Source organism: Leptonotus elevatus, unplaced genomic scaffold, assembly GCF_054856555.1.
Source record: "Leptonotus elevatus isolate MCC_2025b unplaced genomic scaffold, RoL_Lele_1.0 HiC_scaffold_103, whole genome shotgun sequence".
Taxonomy (NCBI): domain Eukaryota; kingdom Metazoa; phylum Chordata; class Actinopteri; order Syngnathiformes; family Syngnathidae; genus Leptonotus; species Leptonotus elevatus.
This window is the reverse complement of record NW_028233494.1, coordinates 45,001-50,000: the sequence shown is the minus strand read 5'-3', so window position 1 is coordinate 50,000 and position 5,000 is coordinate 45,001. Positions and strand designations below refer to the sequence as shown.

At 59.9% G+C, this 5,000-nt stretch overlaps 1 non-coding gene across 1 annotated transcript in view; it reads right to left on the bottom strand.

Annotated features, from left to right (window-relative positions):
* Positions 1-3, bottom strand: part of LOC147155368 (18S ribosomal RNA) — a 1,939-nt gene extending 1,936 nt beyond the window's left edge. Inside the window, exon 1 of the ribosomal RNA XR_015092374.1 lies at positions 1-3. This exon is cut by the window's left edge and continues 1,936 nt beyond it. This is a non-coding gene — a ribosomal RNA (18S ribosomal RNA).
* Between the last annotated feature and the right edge of the window lie 4,997 nt (positions 4-5,000).

Here is a 5,000-nt window from a genome sequence, read left to right as displayed (position 1 = left end):
GTAGCCTCTGGCGCGGCCGCAGGCGGCGGGCGGGCGGCGCGAGGAGCGAGACCTTCGCCGCCGACGGGCGGTTCGGGTCGCGTCGCGGGCGCCGCTACCGCCGCCTGCCGGCCGGCTGGGGCGGACGGTGCCTTTTCGGGGGGGGGGGTTGCGCTATTGGAAGAACGATCGGGACGAGCAGATCGAGATCGCGGTAGAGGCCCACGCCGCGGTGGCATTGGGGCACGCACGCACGCACGCCTACTGGCCTCCCTCTCGAACCTCCGCGCGGCGCGCCAGGTGCTTCGGCCTCGCCATTTGTTTGAAGGGCATGAGAAACATAGTGCTTCCGGAGGCACCGCCGCCGCCTCCGGGCGCCAACCTCCCCCAGACTGGGCTCGCGCCTGTCGGGCGGGGGAGGGAGGGCCGGCGGGGCGCCGGGCTCCGTCGTAGGACGGCCGGGTGATGGCTTCGTAACCCCCCCGCCCCGGTTAAAGGGAGGGGGGGCGTACGTCGCCGGTTCGGGGGGCGTCTCGGCCTCGCTTCCAATCGGGCGCGCCGGGGCTGTGCGAGCGCCGGGCCGTCAAAGGCCGGCGTTCGCGGTGGCCGGGGCGCTGTAAGGCGACCCGCGAGCCGGAGGAGCCGCCCGCCCGAACACCGGCGCGAGGCCGGCCGGCGGGGGCCCTCCGAAGGCGGGTCTTGGATGCCGTTCGTACGTGGGAGAAGGTGCGGCGTGTCGCGGGCGACGGCCTGCTGCCGAGGCTCCGGAGGCTCCGGGGGCGGCGCTCTGAAAATATCCGGAAGATCGGCCGACTTGGAAAAAAATTTGAGAACCGGGGCTGAGGAGGGGGAAAATCTGGCCAGGGAGGCCGACCCGAAGTGCCTCTAAGTCGGATAGGGATTGGGCGAAACTCCCTTGGAAGTGGCACTCTGAAAAAAATTCCAAGTTTGGCTGACTTAGAAAAAATTCGAGAACCAGGATGAGGAGGGGGAAAATGTGGCCAGTCAGGCCGACCCGAAGTGCCTCTTAGGCGGATAGGGGTTGGGCGAAACTCCCTTGAAAGTGGCACTCTGAAAAAATTTCCAAGTTTGGCTGACTTAGAAAAAATTCGAGAACCAGGATGAGGAGGGGGAAAATGTGGCCAGTCAGGCCGACCCGAAGTGCCTCTTAGGCGGATAGGGGTTGGGCGAAACTCCCTTGAAAGTGGCACTCTGAAAAAATTTCCAAGTTTGGCTGACTTAGAAAAAATTCGAGAACCAGGATGAGGAGGGGGAAAATGTGGCCAGTCAGGCCGACCCGAAGTGCCTCTTAGGCGGATAGGGGTTGGGCGAAACTCCCTTGAAAGTGGCACTCTGAAAAAATTTCCAAGTTTGGCTGACTTAGAAAAAATTCGAGAACCAGGATGAGGAGGGGGAAAATGTGGCCAGTCAGGCCGACCCGAAGTGCCTCTTAGGCGGATAGGGGTTGGGCGAAACTCCCTTGAAAGTGGCACTCTGAAAAAATTTCCAAGTTTGGCTGACTTAGAAAAAATTCGAGAACCAGGATGAGGAGGGGGAAAATGTGGCCAGTCAGGCCGACCTGAAGTGCCTCTTAGGCGGATAGGGGTTGGGCGAAACTCCCTTGAAAGTGGCACTCTGAAAAAATTTCCAAGTTTGGCTGACTTAGAAAAAATTCGAGAACCAGGATGAGGAGGGGGAAAATGTGGCCAGTCAGGCCGACCCGAAGTGCCTCTTAGGCGGATAGGGGTTGGGCGAAACTCCCTTGAAAGTGGCACTCTGAAAAAATTTCCAAGTTTGGCTGACTTAGAAAAAATTCGAGAACCAGGATGAGGAGGGGGAAAATGTGGCCAGTCAGGCCGACCCGAAGTGCCTCTTAGGCGGATAGGGGTTGGGCGAAACTCCCTTGAAAGTGGCACTCTGAAAAAATTTCCAAGTTTGGCTGACTTAGAAAAAATTCGAGAACCAGGATGAGGAGGGGGAAAATGTGGCCAGTCAGGCCGACCCGAAGTGCCTCTTAGGCGGATAGGGGTTGGGCGAAACTCCCTTGAAAGTGGCACTCTGAAAAAATTTCCAAGTTTGGCTGACTTAGAAAAAATTCGAGAACCAGGATGAGGAGGGGGAAAATGTGGCCAGTCAGGCCGACCTGAAGTGCCTCTTAGGCGGATAGGGGTTGGGCGAAACTCCCTTGAAAGTGGCACTCTGAAAATATTTCCAAGTTGGGCTGACTTAGAAAAAATTCGAGAACCAGGATGAGGAGGGGGAAAATGTGGCCAGTCAGGCCGACCTGAAGTGCCTCTTAGGCGGATAGGGGTTGGGCGAAACTCCCTTGAAAGTGGCACTCTGAAAATATTTCCAAGTTGGGCTGACTTAGAAAAAATTCGAGAACCAGGCTGAGGAGGGGACCATCTGGCAAGGGAGTCCGACCTAAAGTGCATCTAAAGCGGATATGGGTTGGTCGAGCCTCCCTTGATTTGCCCTGGAGCTCCCACGTCTTAAAAAGGTCTCTCCTATAATTGTACACCAACCATTTTGAGGTTTGGGTGCAAACCTCTCGAATGGGGGGACTCGGTCCCCTATCTACAGCGCCCCTAATGACGACAGGTGGTACTGCGCCCCTGGTAGCCCGGCCATTGAAAATGAATGGGCCCATTCATTTCAATGGGGAATTTCGACCCCTGGTTGCCCGCCATTCATTTCAATGGGGAATTTCGACCCCTGGTCGCCCGCCATTCATTTCAATGGGGACTTTCGACCCCTGGTTGCCCGCCATTCATTTCAATGGGGGATTTCGACCCCTGGTAGCCCGCCATTCATTTCAATGGGGGATTTCGACCCCTGGTCGCCCGCCATTCATTTCAATGGGGGATTTCGACCCCTGGTAGCCCGCCATTCATTTCAATGGGGGACTTCGACCCCTGGTTGCCCGCCATTCATTTCAATGGGGGATTTCGACCCCTGGTCGCCCGCCATTCATTTCAATGGGGGATTTCGACCCCTGGTAGCCCGCCATTCATTTCAATGGGGGACTTGGACCCCTGGTAGCCCGCCATTCATTTCAATGGGGGATTTCGACCCCTGGTCGCCCGCCATTCATTTCAATGGGGGATTTCGACCCCTGGTAGCCCGCCATTCATTTCAATGGGGGACTTCGACCCCTGGTTGCCCGCCATTCATTTCAATGGGGGATTTCGACCCCTGGTCGCCCGCCATTCATTTCAATGGGGGATTTCGACCCCTGGTAGCCCGCCATTCATTTCAATGGGGGACTTCGACCCCTGGTTGCCCGCCATTCATTTCAATGGGGGACTTCGACCCCTGGTTGCCCGCCATTCATTTCAATGGGGGATTTCGACCCCTGGTCGCCCGCCATTCATTTCAATGGGGGATTTCGACCCCTGGTAGCCCGCCATTCATTTCAATGGGGGACTTCGACCCCTGGTTGCCCGCCATTCATTTCAATGGGGGACTTCGACCCCTGGTTGCCCGCCATTCATTTCAATGGGGGATTTCGACCCCTGGTTGCCCGGCATTCGTTCCTATGTGGCGGGGGATTTCAACCCCAGGTCGCCCTCGTGTGGTTCTTTTTGGCGCAGCTGACGGGCTCCGCTGCTCATGGAGGTTTGCTAGTGGAGGATAACCCCCTGCCTGGGCAACTCGAACGCCCGGCATTCGTTCCTATGTGGCGGGGGATTTCAACCCCAGGCCGCCCTCGTGTGGTTCTTTTTGGCGCAGCTGACGGGCTCCGCTGCTCATGGAGGTTTGCTAGTGGAGGATAACCCCCTGCCTGGGCAACTCGAACGCCCGGCATTCGTTCCTATGTGGCGGGGGATTTCAACCCCAGGTCGCCCTCGTGTGGTTCTTTTTGGCGCAGCTGACGGGCTCCGCTGCTCATGGAGGTTTGCTAGTGGAGGATAACCCCCTGCCTGGGCAACTCGAACGCCCGGCATTCGTTCCTATGTGGCGGGGGATTTCAACCCCAGGTCGCCCTCGTGTGGTTCTTTTTGGCGCAGCTGACCGGGCTCCGCTGCTCATGGAGGTTTGCTAGTGGAGGATAACCCCCTGCCTGGGCAACTCGAACGCCCGGCATTCGTTCCTATGTGGCGGGGGATTTCAACCCCAGGCCGCCCTCGTGTGGTTCTTTTTGGCGCAGCTGACGGGCTCCGCTGCTCATGGAGGTTTGCTAGTGGAGGATAACCCCCTGCCTGGGCAACTCGAACGCCCGGCATTCGTTCCTATGTGGCGGGGGATTTCAACCCCAGGTCGCCCTCGTGTGGTTCTTTTTGGCGCAGCTGACGGGCTCCGCTGCTCATGGAGGTTTGCTAGTGGAGGATAACCCCCTGCCTGGGCAACTCGAACGCCCGGCATTCGTTCCTATGTGGCGGGGGATTTCAACCCCAGGTCGCCCTCGTGTGGTTCTTTTTGGCGCAGCTGACGGGCTCCGCTGCTCATGGAGGTTTGCTAGTGGAGGATAACCCCCTGCCTGGGCAACTCGAACGCCCGGCTCCCCCCGGTCCGCTGGAGCTCCTCCGACGGCCAGCAACAAGCCCCGAAGACGGGCGCGCTCCCCCCGGTCCGCTGGAGCTCCGCCAACGGCCAGCAACAAGCCCCGAAGACGGGCGCGCTCCCCGCGGTCCGCTGGAGCTCCTCCAACGGCCAGCAACAAGCCCCGAAGACGGACGCGCTCCCCCCGGTCCGCTGGAGCTCCTCCAACGGCCAGCAACAAGCCCCGAAGACGGGCGCGCTCCCCGCGGTCCGCTGGAGCTCCTCCAACGGCCAGCAACAAGCCCCGAAGACGGACGCGCTCCCCCCGGTCCGCTGGAGCTCCTCCAACGGCCAGCAACAAGCCCCGAAGACGGGCGCGCTCCCCGCGGTCCGCTGGAGCTCCTCCAACGGCCAGCAACAAGCCCCGAAGACGGACGCGCTCCCCCCGGTCCGCTGGAGCTCCTCCAACGGCCAGCAACAAGCCCCGAAGACGGGCGCGCTCCCCGCGGTCCGCTGGATCCCCTCCAACGGCCAGCAAC